The sequence below is a fragment of the Vanessa tameamea genome, chromosome 16 (assembly GCF_037043105.1).
Source record: "Vanessa tameamea isolate UH-Manoa-2023 chromosome 16, ilVanTame1 primary haplotype, whole genome shotgun sequence".
Classification (NCBI taxonomy): domain Eukaryota; kingdom Metazoa; phylum Arthropoda; class Insecta; order Lepidoptera; family Nymphalidae; genus Vanessa; species Vanessa tameamea.
In genome coordinates, this window is record NC_087324.1 from 2,836,129 (window position 1) to 2,856,465 (window position 20,337).

The following is a 20,337-nucleotide window of genomic DNA, read 5'->3' on the forward strand; positions in this document are numbered from 1 at the left end:
GCAATCTGTTCAATATACAAAGTCTGGAGAATAGACGAAAAATATTGTCAATGAAATTTTTATTTAATTTATTTAATAATAATATTGACTGTTCGGAACTTTTATCAAAATTCTATTTAAACGTCCCTCACATTAATTCCCGTAATATGAGCCATTTATTTTATACCAGATTATATAAAACGCAACTAGGTAGGAATTCCATCATATCGAGATTATCATTGTTATACATCACCATCAGTACTAAAGTAAAAGATTTAGACATATGTCACGATAGTCGACCTCCATTCGATCGAAAAATAAAGAATTTTATTTGTGCTCAATTCTAATCATATGGTTTATCTTATTAATTATTATTTATTATATAATAGTTTAAAAAATGTATTGTATTTCTTATTTTTAATTATTATGCTTATGTTTAATTCATATTTTCAATAATTACATTGTGTAATATGATAATGCATGATGAGACTACCTGTAAATAGTAGAACTTTTGCCTTGATAATTTTGAAATGTAATTTTTTATTTTTATTTTGGATGTGATATTGTATCTACTGTTGGTTGTCCTAATAAAAATAAAATAAAATAAAATATTAAGAAAAAAAAATATTGTAAATTAAAATAATCGTATTGGAAAAATGTCATGTTTATTCATTACTCTCGAGTTAAATAAAACCTACTCGTACGTTACGAGTGAATTAAGAGGTCAAGAGCGGAGTTCCAGATTAACGTAGATTTTTAAAAAGAGCGTTTATTTTTGGTTTCATAAAATTTTAAAAAGAAATAAGTGCTCTATTTGTATATAATTTACAGACGGCGTAAAAAAATAAAATTAGTTATATGTATAATAAAAAAATTTTAGCGGTAAATGATAAATGTAATAAACTTTAAAATGATATTATAAATATTGCAATCAATTATAATTAATTAGTTTATAAATTAATTTGTTTGCGGTTACATGAAGAGCGATATGAAAAAGCCACAGCTTAATAAAATGATAGCCTAGTTAATGCAGTATCTTCACAGAGGACGTTGACATAAAAAATATATTTCAGTCTGTCCCTTTCACTCATATATCTATACTCTTCCGTAAATCGAAATCAAAGCTCGTCGGGAATCAAGCGCTCTGAAGTTGATACAATATTATGAAGTGAGCTGCGAATCGGGGAACGTTCGGAATACATTTTCGTGAACTTCACTTCTATCCAACTAAAAAAGTTTATAATTTCTACGTAAAATTAATTACGAATGTCATTGATTTCATATACTTAGACAATTTTGTATCGAAAAATAACTAATTAAATACTTCATCACATTGCATTCAAAAATATTTTAGATTCGTTTTCATAGAAATGACAGCTTTCAAACGAAGTCACTTTGAGCCGAGTAAACGTTTTCAACAATCAGTGAATACTTTGCAATCTCGTATGTGCGGAACGTACCTGCATATGGCGGACGCTCAGTTTGTGTTTATGTCAATAAAAAACTGATTTTCGTTTGCGCGGGTGAGGATTTATTAAAATTTATACAATATTATGTGCAAGTGGAACCTGTGAATTGTGTGTATTTTTTGTGATAATGTTTTACGTAACTGGACTCAAAAGCAACTTCATATCTTCATTGGACTTATAAGGGTATGTATTTTGTATGTTTCTTTATATGTTTAAGGAATGACTGAAAAGTTTATGGGTTAGGGATTAGGTTGGTACGCTTAGATTACGCTCTGACTTTTGGATATCCATATTTTGTGAATACAACGAGTAAAGCAGAGATATTAGTCTTAGACCGATTGACCCTTTTCTCGTAGGTTATCAGACAGATGATAACTTTTTGCATATTATTGATGTCGCTATTGCAAAAAAGCACAAGATCTCAACGTATTTTAAACTTAAAAACAAAACACGACCTCTTGTTGGGATACCCTTGAAATTTAATTGTTTGTTATTAGTATGTTGGATGAAAACACTTATCGTATTTTCTATTATAATTTTTGTCATTTCGATTTTAAAAGAATTAAAATTCCATCTTATGATTTTCAGATAAAGTAAAATAAGCTATTTTTTTTAATTCAAATGAAATATTTGATTATTCCTTCTATATATATTACAATATAACATAATGATATGTTTTAATAAATTACTATTAATAAATGGGAATTGAACAATTATAAAACACACTAATGTTTTGGTTGGATTCTCACATAAGTAATGCATAGCAAGTCACAATTGTTTAATGAAACAGCTGTCAGTATTTCCAAATGAGTACTTAACTATGAAAACAAACAATGATAAGTTTTTATTTATACAAGAAGTCTAATATAGAACACTGGTATGTTTATGATTGGCCACATGTGTATCATGTCTTTATACTATGATTCATGTGCCATGTGTGGCCAGTGATTTATGATTACCTAGTTTTAATTTTGAATTTCAAATATGGAAGCCATTCAGGATATGGTGATTATTCAAATAAGAGATGGCATTCTTCCCTGATGTATCACCAATATGACAGTCTTTAAATTTTATTATGTTTTTACTAATAAATTCTAATAATGTTTAAATAACTATGCTACTTTAATAAGAAAATTATGGTAACCAAACCGTGTTTAAAGTCAGTGTATTCTAGGCATGTCTTAAATAGACATTACATATCAACTTGATGTTGTTACTCAACATACTTGAGCCAACATAAAGATAACTTCTATGATAGATTTAAACATTAGTTGAAGTAAATAAATGTAATGAAGATAGATAGAAAATATAATTGTTAATAATATGTAGTAATATAATTTGAACAAGCTATCCTGTATTGAGTTTTCTTATATGAAATCACATAGAATACTGTTTATTATAAGTTAAAAAATTAAAGCTAATCAAGTATATTTGTTGTTGTGTATTAAAACACTATTAAAATGAAATAAATGATTTATACCATGAACTGAAACATGTCAAATTTTGTTCTAGATTGTTTTGTCAAAAGTACTAATATTGCTAAGTTTTGGTTCGTTCGGTTGAATGAAAATGGCTTAAATTGAGTTGAAAGATATCACCCACTCATAATAATAAATATATGTAAATAAAAACTTGTAAATTATACCACAGTATGTAAATATTATTTGTTACATTCTATTTATTAGCCTAGACTGCGTTTGAAGCATATACCTATAAGTTATTACAGTTGTTTCCAAATGCTTTCAATTTAACAGTTACCATTATTTAAATGAGTTAGTGTTTCTCAATATTCTTCAAGTAGTTATGAAAAAATTGACTGATTCCGACTAATGTTTGTTGTTGTAGTTTATTTTTTATTTCCCTAGTAAATACAACTTTGTGTGTGTGAAGTGAAATGATTAACTAATTCTAGTGAAATGCTACTTTAAGGATTGTATTAAGCACTCAAGTATACAGTTACCTGCTTTTTTAGTATTACATGTAGAATATCATATCATCACATTAAGAATATCTATGTCTCGAGTATGTGTTTAAATATCAAATATAATATGTTTGACCCAAGTTTACGATGAATATCTATTCGTATTAACTTCATCACAAATGGTGATTGAATCCACGATCGTTCCCAGCAAAGCCTGTCGCAGTGATCACGTTCTTAATCAGTTATCTTTTATGCGTAATAACAGAATAGATCTCATTATAAATTATAAAGTTTAAAAAGTCTATATAAAAATAACGTAATTTTATTCTTTAGTATTCAAAGTTCTCGAGACTATATTCTAGATCTAGACTAGTTCCATCGATGAACTAAAATTAAAGAACACACACACGATAAACATTTAATCAATTCCCTTCCAAACGGAAAAGTAAATTGTGAACATGTTGAAATTTTATTTATTTATTTACTAATAGTTGTTGCCGGCGACTTTGCTCGCGTTTAAGGAGTTAGTCGTCAAGTATTAGGAGTTCAAGCTTGCTTCATACCAAATTTTAATCAAATTCGGTTAAGTGGCTTGGCTGTGAAAATGCAACAGACAGACATACAGACAGAGTTACCTTTGCATTTATAATATCAGTATAGACTTCAACCTGCTGCTTCGCCTGCCTGGAATACGTATACAAACATAAGAAAACAATATATTTTTACTGAATATTTAGGTGACAATTCAAGACATCATCTGTCTTTATATTTTCTGTTGTTTTTGTCGTTGTTGATAGTGATCTCACACTATTATATAGTTACTCAATTATATACCCGTTATTGTACTGATAGCGCATAGTAGATGTTACGTACATGAAACATTACTATAGCCGATTCGAATAGCAGAAGGAGTCAACATAAATAAACGATATTGACCTTGAACTGAGATGACACCATTGGACGAGGTGTTAAATAATCTATGATATTAATTATGTTATCGTGAAATGTTTCGCGAATGTTATCGGAGATTTGAAAGTAAAATTAACACGTTTATACACAAATAGTTCAACGGAAAAGAGGTGAGTTATATATAAATATGTATTAATGAAGTAGAGTTTGTAGTGCATAGCTATTAGCAAATCGCATCTAATGTTTAAATCTAAGGTTTATTTTTACTGCATTGCTAAGAACCATTGGAATCTCAACTAATAATTTATAATTAAATACGAATGTTAGTTTGTTGCGATTTCACGTTTGAAATACGCAATCAGACATGTGTTTTTTAAAGAATATAACGCAGGTTAATATCGACCGCGACCCCCCCCCCCACCGCACGCAGGGGAAGTCAAGAGTGGAAACTATACTAGTTTACAATATACAGTTATATGTTATTGTTTTTATTGATGTAGTTATGTAAAGGTTATTAATAGTACAACTACTGATTGCTTCGAAACAACATTCAACCTTTGACATTTCCAAGCATTAAACTTTATTTACGTGGAAGAAAATACTTCATACGAAATATTGAAACGGTGTCGGAGGTCGGAAATATAAAGTGATGCCTCCACTACACTCTTGCCGTCAGTTTTATAGGATTTCTCTCCACCTCTCTCCTTATCAAATAAATGGTAAATAAATCTGTTTGTATAAATTATGGAGTAAGCGTGTAATATTTTATGTTAACGTTTTATTTTCTGATTTGAATATCTTTTTTTTGTTAGAATTGCGGTTATAATCTATGTACATATGCTACACGCTAGAATTCTTAATAATAAACTATATGACGCTTGTATACTCCAAATTTTCAGCGCGCTAAACCACGGGGCACAGTTAGTCTATCCTTATGCCCATCCGCCAACTCATATAAAACAAAAAACTCAAATAATATGGGTTGGCCGAGAGGCAAATGTAAGTCACCATCGCTCAAAGATATTGGCGCTGTAAAAAAAGTTAACCATACCTTTCGTCGCCAATGCGCCGCCAACCTTGAGAACTAAGGTATTATGTCCCTTATTATGTCTATGCGTCGCTCACCCTTTAAACCGGAATACAACAATAGTAAGTATTGATGTTTAAAGGTAGAATATCTTATATATGAGTCGGAATACGCTCTAATAAACCTGCGGTACCCACTCTTCGGGGGGCATCACGGGATCGCTTGCGTGCTAGCGTGACTAGTCTAAAATAATAGCTAGATAAATGTACATAAGAAAAACAAGTAAATAAATTATTTTAAATACAGTTAAATCTTTATAACTCGAATCTCGTTAAATATTACTAGCTTTTGCGCAATTTCACCCGCGTTAAACGTTACTTGGGGCCGATATGGCGTAGTGGTTAAAACGGGTGCATCTTAACCTATAATTGAGGGTTCAAGCCCAGGCAAGCACTTAATTTCTTATCGATATTTATTGCGGCTTACAATATTATTTATATATATTTATTGTTGCTTATAATTCTGGGGTCCATATATAGTAAGTATAATAATATGGTAAATTGAAGGGTACCCAAGTATTATTAAAATATATTAAAATACTCGTGATGAATGAATGAAGTACAAATCGTAAAGTAAAAGAAATTTAACCATTTACATTAATGACTTATATTTTTTTACATTAATGACTAACTACTGTCCGCTTCGGTTTCGTACGTTTCCATAGCATTGAATTACATTTATTAATAGAGAAAATGATATAATATTTTTTTTATAACCTATAGCACTCAGGAATAATGTAACTTTTTAACAGTGTTTTTTTTAGAATCGGATAGTTATTACCCACCCCTACATAGATACAAACAAATTATTCCTCTTTCTAATATTAGTATAGATAAAAAATATCTTGCTTAAATATAATACATACGTAATTGCAACTCACGGTAAAAGCCATCGAATTTCCAAAATAAATGTATAATGGATTAGCTGCGACTTCGCAAACTAAGGCTTTTACGTGCTATTTTTTAAAGGATAAGATAGAAACATTCGTTAATCAATCGTATTTGGTCGAAAAGCAGCATCCTCCCCCTCTCTGTATTAAAATTCTAGTTCAGTAATAAATATCTAACATTTATAATACTCTGATATATTATAAACATCAAATACAAACACTTGGTTAATATATACATATATTTATTTATAAAGACGCTGTTCCACTTAAGTACTTTTATATCTTTAATTTTATTACAAAATGACAATTTAGCCGACATTCAAAATCCTAGTTTTTTAGGAAACCATAATTAATTCGATTTCGTCTAATCATATCAAGTCCGTTGAATTTCGGGATTTATTTATTTGTATTTACTTCTATGGCTAGCCTATATATAAAACGTTTCAAATTAGCATGTTGTAAGTTTTCCTTTTTTAACATATAAGTGGTTATTGTTCGATATTTTAAAAGATAGAAGATGTTTTGGTGAACTAAAAAGTTCTCATATACTTACGTACTATTTACGTAAATTGGGAAATACATAAACTTTCAGACTTCTTTATAATCCTAGTATGATATTAACTTTGATTAAACGTAGTCGTCTAATAAAACTGATGGTTCAATAATATGATCTAGTGATGGAAACTGAATTCCATAGAGAGCAATATATCGTACCCGAGAGATAAAAAGTCCACCCCTATGCTATATAAACAAACCGGTCCGTCAGTTAATTGCAACAAGAAACTATTAAATTTAACTAAGCTGCAAAATTCCCATCAGAGGAACTATGTACATAATAAACGGAAGCCAGCTTAATAAGCTCCCGAGTAATTGGGTTAAAGTACGTTGTGCGGGGCACTCTTCGCTGGTGCAACACAATAGAAGCATTACGCGATCATATTTTAGATTTTGTGTTTAAATGTCACCTTATAGTGTAATCAGTGCCTAATCTAAGTTTTGTTTCATAGAACTTTTTGTTCGAAGCGATCAGTTTAACTGTTCAGGATTTTCTATGTTATTTCATTGAATGTTTAAATAAATAGCCGATATAAAATGGGACCAAACGGGAAGTTTGCCCAAACATATTATTTTTTCAAGATTAGTTCATAAATGACAGACTCAACAGACAGAGTAACAAACATTTTAAAAATATACAACCGAATTGATAACCTTCCATTTTTTTAAAGTTGCTTTATAATTTTATAAAACTTGGGTTGTGACTAGTTTTAATAACGGCGTGATAATCTATCATGCAGGTAATCTTAATATATTGCTGTGTTTTTTTTGCTATTAACATGGCTACAGAACACAAAACTCAGTCTGACATCTGTTCTTATTTTTTTTTTTTATTTTGACAGCTGTAACAATGAAGTTTAATTGGAACTTTGTTATGGTAAAAAAACCTCAGGTTGAAGGATTATTGTATTAAAAAATTCAAATAAATGCAAGAAATGTTGACGCATGATTTTATTATCAAATTAAATTATTGATTTATGATTATCAAAATATAGGCTGATGATGATGATGATGATGATTATAATTATGTTTTATTTTAATTAGTGTACATACGTTTTATAAAACTGCTTAAATAATTATTACGACTTTTTTTTTCTTAAAGTTTTAAATAAACTTTTTGTTATTCTTATTACTATTATACCCATTATTGAAACTATATATGTGTGATCGGCGATAGGCATAGTAGTATATGCATTGATTTAAAGATATCGAAATTTTAAATAATTTCAACTTAATTACAATTGATCAATTAGAAATCACATTCGGTAGATTGACTTGCAGTATCTTCTAAGGCTGTAGTCTGATTGAATGTTCATACTTTACCTAAAAGTTGGTATTTAATATTTTAAATTGAAGAAAAATCTCTCTTTCGCTCTAATTGTCACAAAGGTCGACTTTTACGTTACAATAAAGCCACAGAGAAAAGCATTAATAACAATAAGTATGATTGTACTATTTTCTCGGAAGTCCCTTAGCGATTGATGATTATATTAGGTATTCTAAATATTATAGGTACATGGAACTACTAATTAATGGAGGAGGGAAGGGTCCATTTCAGTTCTATGACAAGTACATTCCAGGAAATTGAAAAGAAAGCTTTTATATCTGTATGATTGATTTGTTAATAGCCAATAAAATTATTAATTATTTATTTACAAGACCAAGAAGTAAAATAAAAAGAGTTTGACGAGTCAATAAAAAAAAGTGTTTTTATACAAAGACAATACGTATTTGTGTTGAAGCATCGCGTGAATTAATAATAATTTTAAGTCCCAGGTGTACATAAATATATGAAAATTCTCAGATAATATTACGCAGAGCATGTTCACAGAGTTCAATGACTACGATTGACAAATATATAATATGGTAATAGTCTACCAAAATCTAAATTGCTAATAATCAAAGTAAGTATAATAGAATTGCGTAAAAGTACTATTTAGCTTTTATGTTATATTACATGCAGCAGCTATGTAAATAACCGAGCCAAATCATAACTGTGTATTAATGGATTTGAAATAAACAAAAGGTAAGTAAAAAAGTAACATTGGTAACTACGATATACATAATATATTTCTGATCTATTTATTTAAACACCTAAATTATTGATGATGAGTTTTATTTTAAGTTATTACTTCTTGAATCTAGTAATATAGACCTCTCTTCAAAAAGAAAAACAAAAACTTTTATCATTTATTTCTACTTATTTTTACGCAGTATATTGTATTCTGTGTACTTAATATCGATAAATATAATAAAAATAACTTACATCAATATTTTGTTTCAAATTTAAATGGTAATAAACGGGAAGTTTTCCAAAAAAAATTAAAATTTTTTGGAGTTATTAGGTAATAAATATAAAAAACAAGTGAATTGATTACCTCCTTCTTTTTTTGAGGTCGGTGTAATTTTTTCATGTGTATTTCGTTAATAAAACAGCAAGGCTTACTTTCGAATGACTCCATTAAATGGAAAGATTCAATCATAGACTTATATCTTGAAGAAAGGGCAATATAGTTTATATACACACATATTCATTAAATAGTACATATTTAGATTATAAGATATATATACGATAACTGATACGTAGGTGGTTCTCAATTTAGACTAGACTATATATATACATCTATATATAAAATCATATTATATAATTTTTATTAGTTACATTATTTCATCGTATCAAATACATTTTTTTTGTTTTTATATCTATTTCGTTCATAATGTCACCAAGAATTAATATTTTCCTTGTTACAGTTTTATTATATGCTTGAGCGTATTATGTAGGTACGCCGTAGTTACCAATTATATTAAATAGCTCATCAAGTGTAACTCATCTCGTCTGTATGACGCTGTCAAGGTTGCGAGTTCCTTGTACAATCTTTCGGCTGTTTGAATATATTAATACGCTCGTTCGTATTCTTGAAAATATGTTTTTTTTTTAATGTAAGAAATAAGATTAAAAACCCACTGAAATTAAATATAAACAATAATAAAAAAATCAATAATATTGTTACGAGCCTGTGGGGAATTTATTGCTGTTGAAGTGATTTATTTGCAATATAAATTTGAGCGATATTCTCTTTCTCAATAGAGTAAATTTAAACTATTTATACGTTTATATGAAATACCTATTGAATGATTTATTTAGTAAATACGGCGGTAGTTCATTATAAAAAAAAATATAATGAATTTCACTGCATATATACCGACTATACTTTTGGAGTTATTGATGTATTAATAAATTCGCGATGGCCTAGTGGTTAGAACGCGTGCATCTTAACCGATGATTTCGGGTTCAAACCCAGGCAGGCACCACTGAAATTTCATGTGCTTAATTTGTGTTTATAATTCATCTCGTGCTCGGCGGTGAAGGAAAACATCGTGAGGAAACCTGCATGTGTCTAATTTCAACGAAATTCTGCCACATGTGTATTCCACCAACCCGCATTGGAGCAGCGTGGTGGAATATGTTCCAAACCTTCTCCTCAAAGGCCTCCGCCTTAGCCCTGCAGTGGGTAATTTACAGGCTGCTAATGCTAATAATTTCATAATTCAATTTGTTATTTAATAATAATTATTATATAAATAAAGGCTATTTTTGACTTGCACCCAAAAACATACACTTAGTTTCAGTTTGTTTTCAAGCTTAAATTTACATTTATATAATTTGTGATGTGTTTAAAACAAATAACATCTTAAGTCCTTTATATAACAATGTTCTCGTAGTTTAAACCAACAGCATAAGACTAACTTTAATGTTTATATGCACTGTTATACTGAAATAATTCTATGCGCTTAGCTTAAAACGATATCATAAACTTATAATAAACAAACTTACACATTTAATATCTCGAATGTACGAATTTGCTGGTGATATTATATGTATATATATTATGTAGATTAAATACCTTTTCGCTTTTTATGATAAATAAATCTTGAATCTGAAAAATGGTAACTTATATCTGCTGTTAAATTCGTTCTGGGGGCTACCATTCACTCGTCTCTGTGGGGTGCCACTCAATATCCGCTTATTTTACCACATGACAAAGAATCACCTCTTTTTGGGCCTCTCGCCGGCAGCAGTCGCCTGTAATTGAAAGATCTAAGATACGATTTTGAGCATTCGCTTGGTATCGAATCAGTTGCTTAGATAATGTTATTTACGTAAAACAAAAATAAACGAAATGATATTAGCGCCACAATTTATTTCAAAACTGTAACAAAGTATAGATTTTAATGATTGAACACTCAATAAATCTCAATCACACAATAATTCTCTGGACCATTTCTTAAAAATATATACTAACTACATATATATCTTTCTGACACCTCGCGTGTCAACTTTACAAAGTGCTAAATAAATCGTACTCTAAACGCCGAATAATTTTGAACTTCTTATTTCGACATCGGACGACCGTCCTTTATGTAGCATTAATTCCCGATTATTTTGTATTCACCCGCTAAAAAAGTATTGGCCAAGTGATTGCTTGTAGCCAATGAAATTTAAGCAATGGCGATAGTTTGTCCTTGGAGTTCGATAGAAATATCATACCTAATGGCGGCCATTCTTGCGACACGTGCTCAGGAGTTGACGGCACGCAATCGACGAGGTTAGTAAAACTTAAAATATTTTCATTAAATTCACTTGTTTTAATGATTTTTTTACAGAATTTCTAATTAGTAAATATTCTTTGGAATTGACGTGCTTTTGGGGAGAAAAAATAATATATTAAATAAACCGTCGTAAATAAATTAAACCTATAGAAAGTCACTTCGTTCGTTATTCATATTTTAAATATATGGAATTGATCTTATGTATATCACATTCGGCGTTAATACTAAAAGTAACGTAATATTATTTTCAGCGTTACGAACCAGCGATATCACGGAATTGTTAAATAACTCCGAGTTTGAAAACTCGAGTGAGGATGAAAATTTCGCTGAGGCTTTTATCAATGAATCCCGCTCATCGGCAGATGAAGACATGAGCGACAGTTGTGACAGCGTTGATAGCAATTTGTCAAGAGGTCGAAGTGGTTCTAGTATCCTCGGCAGGACTACTGGTCGCCGAGGTCGGGGCAGACGACGTGCTGGTTGTCGAGTTCGTACACGTGGTGGTACTCTCAGTCACGGTTCGAGAAGGCCACAAGATGGTGCTTCGTGGAAATGAGCTAAATTCGACGTTGATTTGCCAGGTTTGTCTTCTCCCTCTTACTTACCATCCATTCAGGATCAATCAAATATCCACGAGTATGTGGAAGAATACGTGGATGAGGAACTGTACAAAGGAATTGCAGAAAAGTCTAACCAGACAATTATTGAAAAATCTGGTAAGCCTCTTAGGTTATCTATTAAGGAATTCAAAACTTATGTGGGTATAACTTTGCTAATGTCATGCATCAACTACCCGCATTTAAGGATGTACTGGAATCGTAAATACGCTATTCCCATTATAACTGAGGCCATGTCTCGTGACAGATACTTTCAGCTACGGAACTCATTGAAGCTAGTATATGATCTCGATGTCACCACTGAAGTATAACAGAGGGATAAACTTTGGAAAGTTCGACCTATTTTAGATCGAATAATACAAGGTTGTCGCGCACAAAATCGAGAACAAAAAATATCGATCGATGAAATAATTATTCCTTTTACGGGTACTTGTGCAATTAAACAATATTTCCCGGGAAAACCACATCCAACTGGATTAAAAGCTTTTGTTCTCGCAAACCCTAATGGATTGGTATGTGATATTTTGGTTTACCAAGGGAGTACGACATTTGAAGAGTCTGGATTTAAACATTCTATGTGTGAGAACGTAGTTTTAAAATTAACTGAAATCTCGGTGCCTGGTCATATCATCTATTGTGACCGATACTTGACAACTTTTAAACTCATCGAGGAACTCAATTCAAGGGGGTTTATGGGTGCAGGAACAATCATGAAAAATGGAATTCCAGGATACCTGAGAAATACTCTCGAAAATGATAAATGTCTTTCACGCAAAGGTCGAGGTAGTTATGATGTCTTAGTGCGAGAGGATAAAGCCGTTGCTGTAACAAAATGGTATGATAACAAGCCAATTTTGTTTGCTTCGAGTGTCCATGCCGCGGATACCATAGATATGATTCAAAAGTATGATAAAAAACTGAAACAGTATATTTCGATTCCACGGCCAGAAATCGTCAAACAATATAACGCTAACATGGGGTGAGTGGACCTTGCAGACAGGTTGTTGGCTGTATGTCCGTCACGAATTCGTACCAACAAATGGACGGTGAGGTTTATTTCCCACATGCTAGATCTCACAATTGTAAACTCTTGGATAAAATACAAACAGGATAATCGAGCATTAGGAAAACCTATCCATAGAATATTTAAGTTACGAGATTTTAAAATGGAGTTTTCTGAGTTCTTGATACTCAAAAACACATACACAGATTTGACATATGATTCTGAACCTGGAGAAGAAGAAGAGTATCGAAAACATGGCAGATAGTTTACGAAACCCTTACCTCCCATGGCTAAACGTCTTCATGCAGCTAATCATTTGCCTGACATGCAATCAAAACAACAACGCTGCCGAAATCCTTCTTGCACCAAAAAAAACGGTAGTTTGCGTCAATTGTAATATGCATTTATGTTTGACACCAAACTGCAATTGTTTTCTGGACTTTCACAGTTCCTTATAACTTTATTATTATATTGTTTTTATTAATGTTAGAAACCGGGATTTTTCCAGAATATTCAATCAGACATGATTTAATTTTTATTTGGGTTTAATTTTTTATTTTACAATTGTTGGCAATTGGCATAATTTTGTTCCTATTTGTAACGAATGATCTCCATTTTACCAATGCAGAATCAAGTTTTGATAATAGATATATTAATATATAATTAAAGACATAATTCATTTAATTTTTTTATTAATAATATATTAGATACTTAGAATAACATTGTTCCTGTTTGAAAAGAAAGATCTCAATTAGATAGAAATATTTAAGTTGTTTTGTTAAAATAAATTATTGGAATTTAATTAAAAGTCTCATGAAAAATAATAAAAACTGATTGTTGATTGGGTAGTCTTATAACTATTTGTTATTATATTGATAAAAATAAATAAATATATGTATGTTTGGTACTTAATTTGTGACGTTACATTAAATTATATGAACAAATGTAATAATTTGTTTTATTTATACAATTAACCTGCTTATACCTTAATGACCTAAAGTCCTTTATGAAACACAAAAAATATCTAAACAAATGTATGCTCAATGTCTTTGTCAAATAATGTTAAGAAACATTTGTTTTAGACAAAACTCGGGAGAACCCTTAGTTTATGTTTTATTTAACTGACAAGGTCTCGGCCTTTGCAACAAAAACAGTTTATTGCTATGTAAAGTACATTCGGCCGTTGTTGCAAGTGAACTCAGTAAATTTTTAGGTGTCAGGAGGATATATATTGTTTAAGTTCTTAAGAACCTTAAAAAAACTATTAGGCATTAATATTATTTGTTTTGTTGGTTTTTCTTTTTTTTTTGTTATAGTTTTAAATACTTTTTTTTAATCAACAGTGAAAACTTTGTTGGCTAATGTAACACTTTTTTGGTATCAAATGTTTGTGTAGTATACTATGCTGTATGTTTCCCGAAAATAAAATAAAATAAAAACATAAAAGAAAGCATGCGATTGTGCCCAGTATTTCTCGTTTCTTCATTCTGTCGGATGTACTGTTACAAATTGTAACATTACAGTTTACGTATTGTAAAGCTCAGTTCTTCTCGCCCACTTATGTAATGCTCGAATCTAAACTGTTATATTACAGGCGAATACTCCCGTCGAGGGATCGATCTTAGTAGTAGTTGTATTCCGATTAACACTTGAAACATAACATCTTAGATTTTGTAGTTGATGCCGTATTGAGAATATATGTATGTATGTATGTATAGACGAAGGTAACCATCATAAAGCGAATTTGCTCGTATGTCTTCAAAATAAAAACGATACTCGATAAAGCAAAAGCGTATGTAAAAGTATCAAAAAAAACAAGGCAGTTTTTATTCAGTACTGATTGTATGCACGAAATATCAATTTAATTGTAAATAAATAATATGTGCTCTGTGATTGTTGAGTTTATTGTCGGTTCTCCGTTTCTTTTCCATTGAATTTGCTTTTCAAACTGGTGACTTCGTATTAAATCGATACGATAGATGGACTTTATATTTTAATTGAATAACGTATTCTTTTAATTTTATATTTATTGACAAAACTTCACTTACTACGTGCAAATTATAATATATAGTTTATCATTCGTTTAATTTTCATCTCAACATGATATTGTTTAGAGTTAAAATTATTTTTAAATATACCGGACGTCTAAGTTTAGATTATTACATTATAATAGTGATAGGAGCTTAATGTAGCTTTATCATTTAAGCCTGAGTTTATGTATGTTTATGGACGAGGATGTTACGACATAGACTTAGTACGTTTAGTTTTTGACGAGAAAATCTTAAATGCTTAGAAGATCAAACATGTCTGTGTCTTATTACATACTACAGATTATCAGAGATTAAAAAAAGTTTATATAACAAACGACTTCTGTTTATTCTTTAAAAACGTGGTTATTCTTCCTAATTATTTGTTTGATTTTAATTTAGGATAAATAAAATGTATTTGATGAACATACAAATGTAATTTTATTGTTGAAAATAGTAGCTACTGAAAATCTTTAATCCGAATAGATGCTAACTTCGACTTCAATGTGCTCGCAATCTTGCTTGCGTACTTGAATAAAATATATTTTGATTTGATTAATGAACTTCCTTAATAAAGTTTGTATTGAGATCGTACGGCTACACTATACAAACCTATTTCAGAATGTCGAATTAGAAAACGAGAAATTGCGTGTAATGTAAAATTTACCCGTTATATAGTTTAATAGGAAAACCGGAATTAAAATGTGCGATATAAATTCATCTTCTAAACCAAAATTAGCTGACGTTGAAAGCTCATTAAAATCCTTCCTTAATTGTGCGCAGTAAACAAATAAAAATCCTGTAATTGGTTTCTTTGTTTTCTGAACACAATGGACCTGAAACAATGGATTTATTTATAATTTTTGTTAATATATTTTTCTTATACTTAGTCCTTACAGAATGGTAACTCTTATATTGAGTTAAAAAATGTTTTCGAGTCGATTTATTATGTCTCCACGTAAATAAACGTATTTAAAAACTTTATAAAATAGTTACAGTGAGTAAAGCGTCTCGTATCGCGTATAAGAAAGTATCGCTATGGTTCCATTAACTAGTAGAGGTGGAGTAGAGAATCGCCCGTTCCGCACGTCCGCCTTGGTGACTCTAACATTCAGTTGGGCGTCCGCAGTTGCAGCACTAAAAAAAGCAAAGATCGTAGCGGAGAATGGTCATCCGCATAGTGCGGGGATATCGCATGATGTCCAATGTTTGCTGTGGCTACAGTCTTAGCGCGCTTTCCGCCTTTGGACATTCTGATGCGTGAGTCGTATCAGCAGACTTCGTTAGGACGGACAAAGCGCGTCCGAGTGCGATCGTGGTGTTGAAGCGACGGGAACACTGGAGAGCTCAAGTGACGCGTGACCGTCTTTGCGAGGAACGGCAAAGGCTTCGTTTCATCGACCGACTTACACAGGGGACCGGTCACGAATGTTTTGGAGAATATATGTGTAAGACCGGACACGAAGCGACGACAGTGTAACACCACTTTGGCGTGGACCAGGACAGCCCCCAGTATACGCTGGAGGCGTGCCCAGCGTGCAACGCGGAAAGACAGATCTTGGTTGACGAGATTGGACGAAATTATACACTTGAAAAATTTTAAAAAGTGTTGGCTTCAAACCCATAGGTTTGAACCCAACATCATCGGTTAAGATTCTCATATTTTAATAACTGCTCCATTTCGGTTCTTAGGCATTGTATGTTTTGTGAAAATAAGAAGACATAATTAAAAACAAACGTCAAGTGCTGTCGTTGAATTTACAACGATGATTCAAATTAAAACAAGTTGTCTGATGCATCCGTTAATATGAAAATTCCTTTATAAACATAACAGATACATTTTTAAGTCACTGATCTTGCACTATTGTTCAAGCTATATCTCAAAACCGACTACGAAGTTCATGTAAAAATACAAGAAGTAGTAAGTCATTATTTTGGCGGCGTTATAGTCAAAAGAACTGGTAAATGAAAACTCGACGCTGCTAAAATCACTTGTGTCTACACTTGTGCGAGGGTTTCCTTCAACAGCGTCGATTTGCAGAACCCCGAACCCTATTTCATGTGGGCGCCATTTTATTCCCCCAGGCGCTGTTAGACTGGAGTACATTCGAAAAATCCAGACGAACATACCTACCTATATGCTTGGAAACTTTTTATTAAACTTTAATATGCAAATGTCTGCGGTGAAATTACTTTACTAGGTGTTGAATACAGTTTTATTTATGTGTCTAAGTGACTTCAGACACCTCTTAAATATGATAACGAAACATAACATACAATGTCTCACAATATTTTAATTGTTTCGTACTAGTAAATAATGTAACGGTGATCAGTGTATTTAAAAGTTTATCTTTATTTAAGCTAAAATATTTTGTAAGCAATCTATATATATGTAAGATTAATGTAGTATTACAAAGCATTTTCGTTTGTTTGCTTACTTTAACTATCTAACTACTTATTCTTTACGGTTGTGAAACGTCGACGTAAAAACGATACATCTCGAACGAGATGATCACGTGTATAAAAATGATCGTAAAGCCGAAATTAATTCCGTTATCCTGTATAGCTGGAGACGGCTTCGAGATCAAACGAGAATAAATACACCGCTTATCTTTGTTTGAGCTTTTCTCGGTCAACTTTGAGATCACTGAGATGTGCTAGATCCAGCGTCTAGATAGATGTTTGTGACGTCTCCTAATGGCTCGGATATAATACTAAATACGGTTACATGTGCTGGGAATATTTATGGAAACGGTTTTATTTATAGCTATCATATGTTAATATTTAATAAATTTGAATTTGTTTACATGATTTAGTTGTGCAGTTTTTGATGAACGTGGTTGTATGTTTTCTTTGTGTTACGGACGGCTTATTACGTTTTAATTGGTTGTTAGCGGCTTTAAAATGTTATAAAAATTCAACCTCAAGTTTCGTAACATAATTATTAGCAATTATACATGGTTATACATGATTTTATAATGATTATTATTAAAAAGGCACGTAAGACTTAACCATCTAGGCGAAAATGGCCGAAACTCGTGCAATAAGATACCAGCGGAACGTTAAGAGTAGAATTCAGTTATCATCTCTTGGCAATCGAAACTATACGAAGTTAAAAGACAATTTAAATGATATGTAGGTTACTTTTATTAGATTTTTAATTCTATATTTAAACTTTAATTCTTTTTAAAAGAAATAATACTTTAAAATCCGCTTAATTTTGACAAAGTGTACCTGATATATACTTGATGATACTTTATACTTATAGGGTGATACTTTTTTATGGCATATATATATGTGTCACCATCCCACGTACATCGTATTGTACATATGTTAGCATTTGTCCGTGTACAAATGTTCCTCCTTCGTATCAATGTCCTTTAGAATTCTTTGTTGGCAACTAAAAGATATCGCAGTCTATTCTCGCTCTCGTTAGGTTTTCAGAAGTTATTGACCTCCATATAAAGCTTTTTGTTATTCTATCGTTTATATTTATTTGACCGAAGATTTTGTTTCATAAAACGGTTATTGTCGTATCGCCTGAGTTAGTAATGAATTGGCTCTTATGCTTTATTCATTTCAAGCGAAATTGGTACCGATTTGTAACGAAGGGAATTGTACTTATTATACGTGAGAAAGTTTATTCGTATGAATGTTCAGTACAATCGCTAAAAAAAAAACTTAAATTTAATTCCGTTAACAGCTATTAATTTAAGAATAAACTAGCTTAGTTTTATTAAAAAACATGTTCTAATATTACAAAACTGTTATATTTTAAAACACAAGATGATTCGCACACGCGTAGTACGTACGGGCGATAAAAAACAAAGTTTGGCTTTGAGCGGCGCCTGAAATATTTACTCTCATTGAAGATATTGGTGTGTATGCTTCAGTATTAATATAAGTTGGTTTTTGTTTTGGATTCAAAGTTAATTCTTAGTCCGTTACGTTTTTATCATTCATGAAAAATAAAAGTATAAATACCAGATTCTTATTTTGAATAGGTTGTACTATTCCAATTAAATTAGTTCATTTTTTATAGCAGTTGTTTGTTAATAAAATTATTATGTAACGCTTACTGTTATATATAATAATATATAAATTATAAGCGGAATCTTGAAAGTATTTGATTGTTATTGGTTATTTAAATTTTGTTCTTTGTGTTTTGTGTTTTCACGGAAATTAACATCACAGCAGCAAAACATTAGCAGGATCCTGTCGAGCTGTTAATACGTTTATTGATCCCGTACCCGGATTGCATTTCAATTTTAAATTGCAGATTGTAGACTATGCGTACATATATACGTTGGGTCTTTTCTTAATAGTATTTTTTTTTATTAATAACACACGAAGTGTTAAAATATTTTAATACTTTATGTAAATAAATATGTATATTGATATTGTTTTTAACTATAAACTGTATAATTAAACACACCACACACACACACAACCACAGGCGAAAGCTAGTATTAATTATATAATACTAGCTTTAGCCTGTGGCTTCTCACGCGTGGTCGTTTGTTTGAGGTAGTATAAAGCATATGTCCTTCAAATTTTATCAAATTCGGTTCAGCGGCTTAGCCGTGCAAGCATAATATATAATATAAAACGTAATGTTAGCATTTATAATATTGAAATAGATTTATAATACTTCACTGAATATGAAGAATACTTTATGGTTCTGATAAACATTATGTTTGAATCGTTATTTTGGATGAAGTTTCTAACGATACGGAACGTTGTATAATGGTTTCTTATCTTTTTTATTTATATTTTTTTACTAACACAGATATTGATCATCTTAATAATCAACTTTACGTATGCTGCACGATAATCTATGAATTATAACTTAACGCTTTGTTTTATAGTCTTGTATATAATAATATGTCTCTTTATTATTATTATTATTTATCGTAAGTTTTAAATTAGTTATTGATAAAGTTACAACTATCTGAACGGGATTTCATTATAAAATCGAATACTTTACTCGCTCAAGGAAGTATATATTGACGTTGCAGAGTCGGAAAGTTGGTGGTACAAGTTCGTATTCACTTCTCGTGTTAATACAAAGTTTATCACGGTTTCTATGTAAATAATCAACATTGCTGTGGGTTTAAGTAATATTGCTGTAAGTGTCTCGTACTATATTATTTCAAAGATCTCGAAAGGACTGTTCGAGATTGTAAACATACTAAAAATACAATTCAATACTCTTGCAAAGAATTAGTACAGTTAATAGTTTTGATGTCTGAAATTGTGCCCTGGTACCA

At 30.9% G+C, this 20,337-nt stretch overlaps 2 protein-coding genes across 6 annotated transcripts in view; both read left to right on the forward strand.

Moving 5' to 3' along the window:
• The window catches only part of LOC113393943 (prolactin-releasing peptide receptor-like), a 639,527-nt gene that overhangs the window by 287,114 nt on the left and 332,076 nt on the right, over positions 1-20,337 (forward strand). The window lies entirely within an intron of this gene.
• The window catches only part of LOC113394003 (tyrosine-protein phosphatase Lar), a 383,804-nt gene continuing 364,839 nt past the window's right edge, over positions 1,373-20,337 (forward strand). For 3 of the 5 annotated variants that reach the window (XM_026631165.2, XM_026631166.2, XM_026631164.2), the window contains exon 1: positions 1,376-1,631. The gene's annotated coding sequence lies outside the window, so the exon portion shown is untranslated. Of the gene's footprint in view, positions 1,632-20,337 lie in introns of all 5 variants that reach the window. The other 2 variants (XM_026631162.2, XM_026631163.2) reach the window with 2 other exon arrangements.